The 15,270-nt window shown below is 42.9% G+C and overlaps 1 protein-coding gene across 1 annotated transcript in view; it reads left to right on the top strand.

Annotated features, from left to right (window-relative positions):
* The first annotated feature begins 6,833 nt into the window (after window positions 1-6,833).
* LOC111871428 (dopamine N-acetyltransferase) overlaps window positions 6,834-15,270 on the top strand; it is a 25,241-nt gene continuing 16,804 nt past the window's right edge. Inside the window, exon 1 of the mRNA XM_033754257.1 lies at window positions 6,834-6,889. The gene's annotated coding sequence lies outside the window, so the exon portion shown is untranslated. The remainder of the gene's footprint in view (window positions 6,890-15,270) is intronic.

Genomic DNA, 15,270 nt, shown 5'->3' with positions numbered 1-15,270 from the left:
TGCAATGGGCTGGGCATGTGCAGAGAATGGATAAGGAGCGTATCCCAAGGAAAATATTATACAGTACAACAGGCGGTAGGAGACGCGCTGGGAAACCAAGAACTAGATGGATTGATGCGGTGGAAGAGGATGCAAGGAAGTTAATGGGTGTAAGGAACTGGAAGAGAGCAGCGCAGGATAGAGAGGAATGGAGGGGCTTGATAAGGGAGGCCAAGGCCCGACATCGGGTTGTTGCGCCATAGAAGAAGAAGAAGAAAACTAGACGCTATATAGTCTGAAATATTAATGTCGTTGTTAAATAAACTATAAATAAATAAGAATATAGGCTTTGGACTCTGACCCCAGAGGAAAGTATGGCAGAAACATTTGACTGTCCGTTTGCTTAAGCGTGGCATGAGTCAGATACGAAGCAGACTGTGTTTGCTGCGGNCCGCGCCCTCCAGACAAGCCCGGTGAACAGTGAGCCCCTAGCCAATGAAACAACGATGAGGAAGTAATTCAGTCGTTTCCTTAGTCCACCCCCTGTGACTGCAGTACAAAGGGTGACAGTGGGGAGACCTCCACGCCCCCTGTCACAACGGAATAACTGGTGGCAGAACAGTGGAGACGGCGGTGGGATTACCAATCCACCCGTGTCGTAAGGATTAAGAGTATAACAGTGGTGGAAGCGGTGGGGATACCTTCACGCCCCACCCCACCACGACGTAACACGTAACAATTAAAGAATGCATACAAACCACATACATTGCTTATTCATTTATTTATGGTTAATTATATTATATGGGGCACGCGGTAGGGTAGTTGGTTGAAGCACTATTCTGCAAGCCGGAAGGTCGCGAGTTCGAATCTCGATGAGGTCACTGAATTTTTCAATTCACCTAATCCTTCCTATGGCCCTGAGGTCGACTCCGCCTCTAACAGAAATGAGTACCAGGAATCTTCCTGGGGTTAAAGGACGGCCGGGGCGTAAGGCTGACAATTTCACCGCCATCTGTGAGCCGATTGTCTAGAAAACGTGGGAGCCTGGACGTCTCGAACCCCTGTGGGTCTCCACGGCCTGTTACAGGGACAACTTTACCTTTTTAATCTTTAGTTCTGTTCTACTGTCAGTAGCTTAGGTTATAAATTTGAATGGTAGGACTATTAGCCAAAGACGAATTCAATGACGAGGATTCCGGAAAGAAGAGGTCGTGCCACAATCTGGGATAGTATTCCGGCATTTTTCCGGGTCGACTAAGGGAAACCACTGAAATCTACATCAGGGGTGGTCGGTGTTCCATCCGATATTCGAAGGGGCATTTGAAGAATGCAAGTTAGAAACTTTATCGCTCCTGTCCAATGGCTATCCAGAACCCTTTCTTCGGGGACAAAGTGGCCGGGACGTGAAGCTGTTCACTTCCATCTAGTGTCTAGGTCTAAAACGGTGGAGCTATGCCTCCATTACTCCATACGTCTTCATGGCGTGGTGCTTAATTAGCACAGGAACAGCTTTACTTTAACCTTTCGCTGAATGTTTTTTTATTGCTGTTGTTTTTCCAAGTTGTATTAGCGAACTTCGTGTTAGAGGGGTCCTAAGTGCAGATCAGCTTTCTTGAGGTTTTTCATCATTCACCCTGTCACGGCGTGGTGGCGGGGGGGCGTGTAGGTATCCCCACCGCTTCCACCACTGTCATGCCCTTACGCCCTTACGACAGGGGTGGATTGGTTATCTCACCGCTGTCTCCACTGTTATGCAGCCGCTACACCACTGTTATACTGCCACCTTCTTGTATGTCAAGAACTCTAATGAACTTATCACTGCTTACGTCACTGGTCCTGGCTTAACTCGCAATTCGCCGAAGCTTTGGGAGGTCCTGGAGTCGTCAGGGAAGAGGGTAACACTTAAGGAATTGCTAGGTTAAAGTAAACTCACACACATGCCTATCCTATTCTATTGCCCTTTGTTACTATACTTACTACTATACACACTTACCGACGTTCGTCGGTTGTATTACACTGGATAATGAACCTGCAGCCATCATTAAGTCTACCTCCTGTCACCCTACTGTCGGGTATTCTACGCCTCTGTATTTCTGAATGAACCTAGTCCATCTAGTTAGCACTATCTTTCTCTGGGGTTTACACTTTACAATTATCACACTTATTGTTCATGGCTATATGAAGTTGGATCACTTACTTGAGCTAAGGAAACAGACGCTCGCCATCACCAACCAACGCCCACTCATTGCCATCGCTCTCTCGGCGATAGCCTCCGACTGAACTCTATGGCACTTAATAATATTAAAAAGTCAAAAGTCAAATGTTTTTTGATTGATTCCTCTAGGGTTTATGTACCCTGTTTTTGCTGATTCATTGTGTTCCGGGTTATATTGGCCCGCCCATTCTGACGTGATTTTGGGTCTGTGTGGCCCACTCATTGGCTGTCTGTCGAGAAGGGATTGACTCTTTCGGGTCTACCGCCTTCTCCGACTCAGCGTTTTCCTCCTGCCATAATGTTTATGACCTACTTCATATAGCTTCTTCCTCAATGTCAGCGTTATTACGCTGTCCTGCTAGCATTCTGATTACTAAGCGATAGCCTGTTACACTTCTTTGCAAACCCAAGCTTCCTGGTACGTTTCATCATTTCTGTCTCTTAATCTTACAGTCTAGATACTATTATTCCAAATTTACCCCCCAAAAAATATCTACTTGTACATAACTCTTGCGCCATTACACACCCCAATCCCTCCAGGCAAATTTCATGATAAAGCAGCATATTAAAATAGAACGCAGTTGCTTCCTTGAAATCCTTTCTAATTCACCATTCCATACCATCCTATCACGCCATAGGCAACTGAGAAACTGTCATTACATACACACAGAATACATCAGTCTTAAAGGTCTTAAATGCGTTGCAATGATAAGGTTTGGACTAAACTGACTAAAAATATAGGGTCCAGTGGTTGGTTCGGGTGTTAGCGGCTTTGAACTAGATATTTTTACTATAACGGGGCACGTGGTAGCGTAGTTGGTTGATGCACTATGCTACAAGCCGAAAAGTAGCGGTTTCGATTCTCGGTGAGGTGGATTTCTTTTCTATTTACCTAATCCTTCCATCCGCGCTATGGCCCTGGGATCTACTCAGCCACTAACAGAAGTGAGTACCAGGAATCTTCACGAGGGGTAAAGAACGGCCGGCGCGTAAGGCTGACATCAGCGCCATCAGCGAGCCGATTGCCTAGAAAAGGTGGGAGCTTCGAAGTCTCACAGCCCTATGGACCTTCACGGCCTGTTACAGGGATAGCTTTGCCTTTTTTTATGTGACCTTGTTGTTATTATAAAATTTTCATTTTTATTTTTGCGATAATATAATCGGTTCTGTATCACGCGTGATTATTTCCGGTCAATTCTGGTGTGTCTGAGGAAAAGCACGAGAAACTGAGGATTTCTTGTAGTTTCATGACAATTGAAACCATATATGTACCTTTGGAATGAGGACCACGAAATTTATTTTTTATGTCTTTACTACTCGTATGCAACATAAAATAAGATATGTTAAGAATTGAGAAATGTGTGTTGACTGCGTTCTGCCAATACGTAACATTTCATTACAACAGCCAAGGAGAGCTACAATAAGTCAGGATGAGTTTCCAACCAAGAAATTGTAGGGTGCCCTATTTTATTACGCATTGGACCGCTTCGTCTCGTGACAAGCGGGCAGCAAAGCTGTGTTAGTGCGTTCTTACTCCCGCAGCAGGCCGCGCCATAGCTCAAGCGACGGCCCGGGTTCGATCCCGGGTCTGGTCAAGTGGGATTTGTGGTGGACAAAGTAGCGCTGGGGCAGGTTTTCTCCGAGTACTTCGGTTTCCCCTGTCAATCTTCATTCCAGTAATTGCTCCACAATTACCCTCACCTATCATCTGGGGCTGGTACAATAGGCCAGAAGTGGCCGCAGTACAAGGGAGTTAGTCGCACCCCACTAGCAATAAAAAAAAGTGTCGAAACATGTAGTGTTGATTTTAAATCAATCAATAAAGACATGCGTTGCGTTGGAGGCTGAAGTTAGTCTTAATGGTCTTAATATTTCGTTAGTTGCAACAGGATGCAAACAATAAAAATAATAATTATGAGTTATAACGAACAAGATGCAGTTAATTTATATTTACATTCATCAAGATTGTGTCCAAATTCATTTTCCAGTACCACGCCTCTACAAGATTATAGGCACGACGATATGCAGGCAGCCTTGATAATGCCCTTCACACAGGACACATTCTGCATGTGCTACACGCGGTTGGCTTACTGTGTACCTGCTGCTTAACACATACCATTTGATGTCACCATGATACACACCTAATGGCTGACTGTCAGTCAACAAGATGGCGTAGCGATGAAATATGAGACTTTTATTCGAAAAGTTCTTGGTTCGGATGTCGGTTACACCTCAGCTATATTTCACATAAGTCCTTCTAGAAAGATTTCGGCGCAATATCTAAAATGAGATCCATTATTCATCATTCATTCTAAAATTCAATGCAATGTAATATGAGATACTGCAGCATCGTAAATTAAACGGCAGAAATCTAACAGATGGCGTTTACAGCACTGGATGCTGTGAGTACGTACAAAAATTCTATTTAAGAAGCAACAAACAATGAAACCAAGACACCAAGTACATAGAATTACGGAAACATATAAACACAATGCTTATAAACGGCCTGTACATTTTTAGAGCGCAAATTGCTTTCTGTATAAGTAGGATGGAGCCGGTCACGGTAGCCGAGCGGTCTAAGGCGTGCACTGTCTTCGCTCGCTTGGAAACCGGGATCGTGGGTTCGAGTCCTACTCAGGGCATGGATGTTTAGTTTGTGTGTGTGCGTTTTTCTGTGTTTGTGTACAGGTAGAGGCCTTCCGACGAGCTGATCACCCTCCCAATGAGTCCTATTGAATGTGTAAGATCTAGAAAAACCGAAGTGAACGGAGAAGTTCATGGAGGTAGGCCTAGGCCCACTGGGGCTGTAGTGTCAAGGAAAAAAAAGTAGGATAGTGCTGGACTCCTCAGTGAAAGTAAGAAACAAAAATGGAGGTATCTTTTACCGGCAGAGGGAATGGGAGAATTTTTATTTGAGAAATACGAAACAAGAAGGATGGCAGTAAATAAGCTTTAGAAATAAATAACAAGGAAGTACGACTATAAATAAATAAATTTTTGTTTGGATAAAGGAAGTGACAACCTCGGTGGTCTAGTGGTCAGAGTTCCTGACTATAGGTCCAAGGGTCCCGGGTTCGTTTCCCAGCGCTACCAGATTTTCTGAGAAGTAGTCGGTCTGACACGGGGTCCATTCAGCCTCTTGATGATAATTGAATATAAAAGTAGCGGCTCCGGTCTAGAACACTGAAATTAACGGCCGTGGGAATCCGTTGCGCTGACCACGTGACACCCTCTATCCGCAAAAGTAGGCACTAATATTGCCGGCAAGCGGCGGTCACATGGACGGTATAGTTCGTTTGCGGACTATAGGCGACAGAGTTTGTTTGTTTGATAAAGGAAATAAACGATTAAAACACGATTGTGTGGTGAACCAGTCACTGTACTCAGGTCTGCAAGTGACTGGCTCTCGTCGTGCCAACAGCTTCGTTGCATAAAAGATAATAATTTTAAGATATTCCTGCGCTTCATTAATGAAGCATCATGTCATGAAGGTGTCTAGTGGAGTGGATACATAGCTCCACCATTCTCGACCTCATTACCAAATGGAAGTGAGTGTTCAGCTTCACGCCCGACCTGCCCTACTCCAAGAAAAAAGGCCCCGGTGCTCATTGGATAGGAAGTTGGGTGGAGCCCCAGAGCCGGACTGGACACTGTGGGGTAGAGACAAATCTGTTGCCCTGCCGGGAAACGAACCCTGGCCGTCAATCCCGTAGTCCATTACTACAGAGATTATTTAGAAGAGCTTTTTGAAATATGTAAAAATAAAGTGAAAATATCCCTGTAGCAGGCCTTGGAGGCCCTTAGGGCTGTGAGACGTCGAGGCTACCACATTTTTAGGCAATCGTTTCACAGATGGCGGTGAGGTTGTCAGCCTTACGCCCCGGTCGCCCTTTACTCCCGGGAAGATTCTTGGTACTCGTTTCTGTTAGAGGCTGAGTCGACCTCAGGTCCCATAGTGCGACTGGAAGGATTAGGTCAGTTAAAAATCTAATGACCTCATCGAGAATCGAATCCGCGACCTTCAGACTTGTAGCATAGTGCCTCAACCAACTACGTCACCGCGTGCCACCTTTAGAAACATGTATTTTCTAAGTACTGGAGCTTATGATATTGTGGTAGTACTGTGAGCAAGCGGAGGCCTTATGTTTTAAATTTCACCGAATGCTCACCCGATAGTCTGGGCTCCGATCCCAGATAAGTTCACCTGGAATTCGACAAAGTGATATTGGTGGCAATTTTTCTCCGAGTATTTCGGTTTCCCTTACAATTATCATTCCACCAAATGCTCCATTTTTGTCTCTTATCGTCCGAGGCTGGTGAAATGGGCCATTTGATGACCTATGCGCAATGATACTTATCTTACCGCACCCTAAAAATACACAATGTGAAGACTTCGCTTCATGTAAATCAGAATCATGAGACTGGTCACAATTAACTAATTTCTTTATGCGAACCCATTGTGTTTATATCCGTTGCAAGAGTTCCTGCGATTATCATGTGAAGGTTAAAACGGAGTGATGGTGATATCCGTCTGGGTAGAGGGGAGGAGACCTCCAGAGGTTACTGCAAGAGGGCGTGCCTCTTTTTATACACTTCATAAAACCTTCCCCATCTGCTAGCGGAGGTGTAAGTTTGTGCTCGAAAGCCTTCCTGAGCTTCAGAAGCAGACAGCAGGACAGTCTCTAGACATATTTGGTGAGTGGCACTGTTTTGATTTCGCTGGATGAAGACGCAACAGAAAAAATGGAATGATCACAGATGTTTAACAGTAACTAGTGCTGATGCTGAGAGTATTCTTGAAGAGAATAAACAATTTGTAAGACCTTAGCGTAAATGGGGTAATAGTGTTAATATGTATTTTAAAGAAATAGGATCTACCAATGAGGATTAAATGTATCTTGTTCAGGATATCGTCGAGTCGCCAGTAATGAATTTTCGAGCTCCATAATAGTCACGAAATTCCTTATCTAGCAGAGTGGCTATTAACTTTTCATGAAGGACTCCGTTCCACATATTTAGTTAACTGTATATCAGGCTTTTCGAGGGTCTATGTTGTTCAGGCGCAAGATAATATATAAAAAGCAATTTAACTTATCAAGATAATCACTTCAGTCGAAAGCTTAAATATTCTAAACATATCCAGTTAAGCAATTTATTTACGTACCTTTATTTACCTGCATGTTTACTTATTTATTGTTTATTTAACGATGCTGTCAGTAGGTTAGAATATGCAGCATCGAAAGACAAGATCATTTTTGAGTAATGAACTGTGAAGGGCGTTAAAGCAAGCTGTCTTACTATGATTTGAGATTAGACCCGGCATATTGTTAGGTGGGAAGAGGAATGTCATGAAAAACCTTTGTCATAATAGCTGGTCCCGGGGCTGAGATATGAACCCAGAACAAAACGAATACAAAGCAATAATGCTAAGTAATGGACCCCGACGTGTGTATTTATTTGATACATTGAACAAAAGGTTTCATTTGTAGGCATCTTGCATTACTGTTTCCGCTGCTCCGTTCCGAGCGGTGACAAAACACTTGAATTACCACATCAGCATAGGTAAATAGTTAAGCGGCTTCTTGTCTTAATCAAGCATTTTGCCATGAAGGCGTATGACGGAGTGGAGGTGCAGATCAAAGTCCTAACCTTGGCACAGGTGAAAACATGGGAGAAGCTTCGCACATTGATCGCTTTCCCACAGCGGAAGTAAAGCGATACCCATCCGATAGGAGGCTGTGTGGGTCCCAGAGCCGGTCTGGACGCTGTGTAACCTAACCCCGATTTTCCGACCAGTCCTACACTGGAATAGTAACTACACTGAGTGAGCTATACTGGCTCCTATTCTAACTCAATGATCTCTTAATTGTGAAGATGTATTTTGACGTTTTCTTCGAGCCTCAGACTTAAGTAACAACGGATGAGGCGAGACACGTTACCGGTGTAATCTATAAGGAACGTTCCCGAAGCAACGGATTGCCGAAGACGTGAGATCGAAACTTGGCGAGGGGTGTCCTCTATTGAGTCCGCGCGCCTTATATAAAGGGCCTGGCCTCGAACGGAAGATTGATTGGAATATTGAATATTGAATATGGGAATATTGAGTATTGAGTAATGAGTATTGAGAACGAGACAATCTTGGGATAGCCGCCGCCAGAGACAGATGAGATCCAGCAACGGCCAAGGATACAGGTAGTTGAGTAGTGAGTATTGGGCCAGAAGTCAAGGGATATTGCAAGTAATAATAATTGTAAGGTGTGTAAGTGTGAGTGTCCAATAAAAAGTCGCTAAATCCGAGACCCACGTGAAGTTATTTGTCGCGTGACATACCCAACACGTGACAGTACCATAAGTTCAAAATATAATCTAGTAGCTTCTTAATAATGACGTAACGATGTACGTCACCACTTTATGATGACGCAGGATCAGTATGTATCAGACAGATTTTTAACGCTACTTTCAGCACTATATAAATTGAAAGTAATTGTTCGAGAACGAAATAAATAAATAATATAGGAAAACACATTTAAAAATACAATTCGATCTTAGAAGCATAAATCATTTTAAATAAAATTATAATCTTACGCAATAGTAGTTAATTAAATGATTGTCCAACTAACTAACTAGTTGGGCCTCGCCATAGATCAAGAGGTTAGTCGCTGGCTTCCCACCGCGGCGGCTCGGGTTCGATCCCGGGTCTGGTCAATTGAGATTTGTGGTGGAAAAGGTGACGCTGGGACGGCTTTCCTCCGAGTACTTCGGTTTCCCCTGCCAAACTTCATTCCACCAAATTCTCCATCATCATAATCACCCGGGGCAGGCCGCTGTGCCGAGCGGACCCAGCTGGACTCCACCCCCCACTTAGCGAATTAAAGAAGATTAACTAGTTAATAAAGTAACTAAATAGCTAAGTACAGCACAATTACTCTAGAGAAGGCGGCAGTAAACGACCTGTTTAAAGAGTTCTTCATATTTTGTGAGACTCGAAAGTTCATTACTGTCTTCATATTACACCAACATAGAGCCGGTTGAATCCAACCCACAAACTGATACCCTGTTTCTATCACATCCAATTAGAATACTATTCTCAACTTTACTCCCAGACTTCAGAAGTAATCTCTTCAGAATTTTCAAATATTTCTATGCATGTATTTATCACACCTATGATTGGCAAATATGCAAGTTTTTTTCTCAACAAGTGGGCCCAAAATTCTGCTGGTTGGGATTCATGTCTTGAAAATAATAATTAATTAAATTTACTCACACTAAATACTATATTCCCCCTGTTTTGCTCATCCAAATGCTGTGTCATCTGATGAGGAGTATAAATTATGAAGATTGTTACGTGATTTTCTTAAGCTTCAGAACAGCGCCTTCTCTTCGTGGCCTATCTACGAAGTTAGTATATACAGTTACCTACATTTCAAATTGCGATCCACATTAAAGTCTATTTCAAGGACAATATAAACACAACAGTGGAACGTATTTTTATTGCGCTTTCTAAACGTTATCGAGAGTTGTGTATCAAGTGTTGGCTAACGGATATACTGACACAACATTCACCTTTGGGCGGTTCGAAAAAACAATACAGTTTCAATGTCAGTTTACAGATCCTGATATGAGAGGTCGTGTGTATGTTCGTGTTTCAGAGGAGATACATAAACTTATTTATTGTTTAGGGCAAAGGGATTTGTGCTTTCTCCTAGAAGAACACGAACAAAATTCGTCATGAAGAATTTTCTCTCCTCTTACCCCCACTTCGGAGCTTGCTTGCATTTTTGGAGCATAGGGCTGATTTATCAGTTTCTTGAGCATTTTCTTTTTTTCTGACGGTAGAACTCCTTGGACGGGTGATCAGCTCGTCGCAAGGCCTCTACCTATACACAGGACAACATAAACACAGAAAAACGCACACACACCAAACATCCATGCCTTGAGTGGGATTCGAACCCATGATCCCGGTATCCGAACGAGCGAAGATAGTATAGTCTTAGACCGCTAGGCTACGGTGATAGACCATGAAGAACTAGTGGGCTCATATTATAAGAGATGACGTGATTAGTTTCAAAATATGGCGCTGTAATTTATTTCAAGTAACGAAGTTGAGAAACAGCCTTCAAATCACGATTTTTTAAACATATTTTTGTAAGAGAACAAGGAAATGTGAGCCCATATATTGTACTTGTCTACACATAATCCCCAAATTCTTTCATTACGGCTGCATACTCATCAGACGTCACGTTCATTTCTTTCTTGAAAAGCTAATTTGGAAATGCAAACATTTCGTTTTATAAATTTATTTAGCGTCGATTACAGTAACGTAAGGTGAAAATATTCCTGCGCTTAATTAATTAGGCACTAGGATATGAAGTTTTATGGTGTTTTAGAGGTATAGTTTCATCAATCATGACCCCTACACTAGAGTGAGTGGTCATCATCACGCTCCAGCCGCTTTACCCCCAGGAAATGATATCCTTATACCCATCGGATAAGGGTCCTATTTCCAAAAGCTCTGATCATACAGCCTAGACAGATAGGATAATTGTTGTGTAATAATTAATCAAATTCGACTGATATAGAAGGAAGTGGTCGTGGCCTGTTTTGAAGGATCATTGTTGCATTTGGTCAGAGGAGACTGATAAAAGCCAAGATGAATTCATGATAATTGTTTTCCGGGTCGAGGTTCGAACAGGGCACATCGTCATTACAATTCAGAATCGTTTCTGCTTGAACCAACTTGCTCGATACCGAATAACACAGAGCCTCAGTTACATGTTATACTATATATATACGAGTACACAACTGTTGGATCTGCATAACCATACAGGCGATGCATTTGTGTTATTAACTCGTCAAGACTGCGGCCTTCTGAGTTATGACACAGTGTATTTTCGGAAAACCTGCTGCCGTGTTCGTTAAATCGTGAAGATGGAGGCAATATATACCTCCGAAATACTGGTAACTACTACGCGATGTCATGACATCAAACTCCACTCTCTTAACATTCACCTCCTTGAATAACTCTTTATTTGTCTTGAAGCTGACTCCCTGACTAATTTAAAAATAATTTTCATCTTAGTTTAATATGGGACTATTTTCAGTATAATCCCCTTTTTCTTATTGCTAGTGGGGTGGGACTAAGTCCCTTGTACTGCGGCCACTTCTGGCCTATTGTACCAGCCCCACATGATAGGTGAGGGTGATTGTGGAGCAATTGGTGGAATGAAGATTGGCAGGGGAAACCGAAGTACTCGGAGAAAACCTGCCCCAGTGTCACTTTGTCCACCACAAATCCCACATGATCTGAGCGCTCGAAACCCGGGCCGCCGCTGTGGGAAGCCGGAAACTAACAGCCTCAGCTATAGCAGGAGCTAAACTGGTAGAACGCGAATTATGCATGGACATACCAAGTAGAGCTATAAAGACTTTTGTAGAAAAACGTGACTAAACGTGATAGAGCCTGAGAACATTGTACCGTTATGTACGCAATGTAAATGAGATAGAGAGAACTGCTGTTCCTGGCTCATTAATCAGAGCGTATAGAACTTGCATGTAAATCGACTCGGTTCTACTTAATTGTATAGTATCACTACGGGACACCACAAATTAGTTTAAATATTTATAGCTCCATTAAATGTGATTACAGTAGCTGGGTGTGTCAGCAATATGAATATGAAAGAGAAAATTATTAAGAAACCTGTTGCATCTATATAGAAATATGAAAAGCTTCCGTTTACTTGTAGAATACAGTTCAGTGATAAAGAGTAGGAAAACTGAGCAAGTTTATATTTGATTATGCGTTACAGTTTACTAACAAACAATATGAAAAAGGACATACTTTAAATTGATTATGAAATAAATTTTATTGTGGAATTCTCGTGAATTTCACAGAAAATTGTATGAAAGCAGGGGAAATCTGGAATACGGTTCGATAGCAAAAGTTATGGAAATATGGCGTACTTCCTGTTAATAATGGAATTCATTTCGCTGACAGACAGCATAAAACTTTCTTACAGTGGACTTAAAGAGTGTTTATCCATGGCTCAACAGTCGTTTTTTGGACTTTGGCCGCCTCTATTCAGTTTCTTAATCCTATACGCAGAAGGTAGGACTCAGACGGGGGACCAACCTGTCATAAGGTCGCTACTTACACACGGAACCCAGACACAGATACCCATATTTTGAGTTGGATTCGAACCCTCGATCCCAGTGTTGGAGCGAGGGAAAACAGTTCATGCCTTAGACCGCGTGGTCACCGTGATCGGGGGCTTGAGGATGTTGCTTCACAGCGAAGTCAGTAACTGGAATATACAGTTTTGAATGATAGAATGACAGATGAATGATAAATTGGAAAGGAATGAAAGGAGGTGGTGGAGGCCTATGCACAGGTACTATCCAGGTATTTAAGGCCGCGCCATAGCTCAAGCGGTAAGTTGCTGGCTTCCCACCGCGGCGGCCAGGGTTCGATCCCGGGCCGGGTCAAGTGGGATTTGTGGTGGACAAAGTGGCGCTGGGGCGGGTTTTCACCGAGTACTTCAGTTTCCCCTGCCAATCTTCATTCCACCAAAATTCTCCATCATCATAATCACCCGGGGCAGGCTACAATAGGCCAATCAGTGGCCGCCGTGCCGAATGGATTCAGCTGTACTCAACCCCCCACTAAGCGAATCCACGTATTTTGATAGAGGGACAGAAGGAAGAAAAGAAAACTTCAGTCAGGACAGCCGATGTTCTGGCCGAGATGTGAACGTTAGTTTCTTAGATACATGCCGGTTTAATTTGCACTGTTGTTATGCATTGTTAAGTGTCACAAGCTAGAGTCATTATAACAAACGTTGAATGTAATATTAAATTGTTATGAGTCATCTAACTAACTTCACGGAATATAGTCCTTGAGAAATTAATATCCGAACGGCTACTAAAAATTCCATGTCGTTTATAGAACCAGAAGGTTCATTACCGCAATCACATGAGCCGACCACTGGAGTCTATATTGAGACAGATGAATCCAGTCCACAACAAAATCTCAGTGGCTTGAGTCCGCAAGCGAACTATACCAACCGAGCGACCTCTGCTTGTCGGCGAAGCTAATGTTAACTTTAGCGGATAGAGAGTTTCACGTGGTCAGCGCGAAGAATCCCCATGGCTGTTAATTTCGGTTTTCTAGACCGGAGCCGCTACTTTCCCAATCATGTAGCTCCTCAGTTATCCTCATGAGGCTGAGTGGACCCCGTTCAAGACCCACTACTTCTCAGAAACTCTGGTAGCCCCGGGAATCGAACCCGGGACCTCTGGATCTGTAGCCAGGCACTCTGACCACTAGACCAGAGGCTGTCAATCCAGTACACACACACACACACACATATATATATATATATATAAGATCTCATATCATCGACCCACCTACAAATGTGCATAAGTCCATTCAGGTTTCCGGACCAAAATTTTGCATGCACCCCTCATTTCTCTCTCGTGTCCTACATACCGAACCCACCTCATCGTCCTTAATTTGATTACCCTTAACATTGTTTTGTGGGCCGGTCAGGCAGCCTAACAGTCTAAGGCATGTACTGTATTCGTTTGCTCGGAAGCCGGGATCGTGGGCTCGACTCCCACACAAGGCATGGATGTTTGGTATGTGTATGCGTTTAATCTGTGTTTGTGTTGTCCTGTGTTTAGATAGATGCCTTAGAACGAGCTGATCACCCGTCCAAGGAGTCCTGCCGTCTGTAAAAAATGATCAGTGAAACTGAGAAATCAGCCCTACGGACCATAGCGGCAGCGAGAGGAAGAACAATATTATTTTGGGGCTTGTGAAAATTATGAGGTTCTTGCAACAGTAAAATGGGTTTCAGAAAAACAGGACGTGAGGATGAAGACTGAATTCATCTGACTCAGGATAGGGAACAGTAACGAACTCTTACGAAACGGAAATTAAACTTCGTTTTCCATAAAATGTTGATATGCTCTTGACTAAACGAGCGACTATTGCCTTCTGAAATAGAACCCTCTTCGAATTTGTTGTTTACTTATGTGTAGGCGCATATGCGGGGGCGACAGGGTTGGTCAGGCGCTAACATATTATTTCTCATCATCCGACGTGCACTGGTTAACGATTTAATTTGCAGGAGAATTCCAGAAGGCGCCATTTCTTGTCGTGCACATCGACTGTTGGCGTTCTATTTTGTCACATTTTTTATATATGCTATTTCTACGAAATGTTCAGGTCTTACAATGTCATCATCACATAGATAATTCTACGTAATTCCTGCTCTGTATTACTATTTTAGCAATAATTGGAATCAGTTTTAACCAAGTTTCCGTGCAACCAACTAAAAAAACAACATAATTCAGCAATTATCTAAAAATATCTACCTAATTATGATCTTATAAGTTCGAAATATGTGATAGAAGTAATGAACACGTCAAGAGTTCTTATCTTCAAGAATGTCCCGGCAAATTAATTTGCGAATAGTAAGGTAAAAAAGTAAAGCTATCCCTGTAACCGGCGGTGTAGGCTCATAGGTTTGTGAGACGTCGAAGCTCCCACACTTTCTATAAAATCGGCTCACAGATGGCAGTGAGGTTGTCACCTGTAGCCGTACCACTGACACCACCATCTTTATTTGTAATCAATATTTCTTTTTAGAGTAATTATACACAAGATGTAGCAAGGAACACTCAAGGGTGACTTAGCCCGATTCTTGGTTTCAAGAATAGGGCCTGCTTCACTGCTACAAAGACCAGACAGGAAGCACCCCGCAGAGTTTTCCTGGAAATTCAGTTCGAAAGTGGACCGGCGGGATCCTTTGGTAAAGTTACACTTGACAAGTTTTGAACCCCATAAGTCAAAAGTGGGAAGGCCAGCAACCCACGCTACTGGTATAATTTTTCAGGCAGCTGTCTAAAACGACGTTAGGACTTTAAGGTCCAAAGTCCCAAATTAAAGTTATGTGATTGGAGCAGTGAGAATTATGGTTAACTCCCTAAATTCGAATTGTTCCAATCAGCAGAAATTAGGGTAGTAACTTGGAGGCGGAGCTGAAGCCGCGAAGATTTCTTGCTTCGAAGCAGGG

The sequence above is a fragment of the Cryptotermes secundus genome, unplaced genomic scaffold (genome assembly GCF_002891405.2).
Source record: "Cryptotermes secundus unplaced genomic scaffold, Csec_1.0 scaffold323, whole genome shotgun sequence".
Taxonomy (NCBI): domain Eukaryota; kingdom Metazoa; phylum Arthropoda; class Insecta; order Blattodea; family Kalotermitidae; genus Cryptotermes; species Cryptotermes secundus.
The sequence above is the reverse complement of the archived record's forward strand: the minus strand, read 5'-3'. Positions and strand labels throughout refer to the sequence as shown.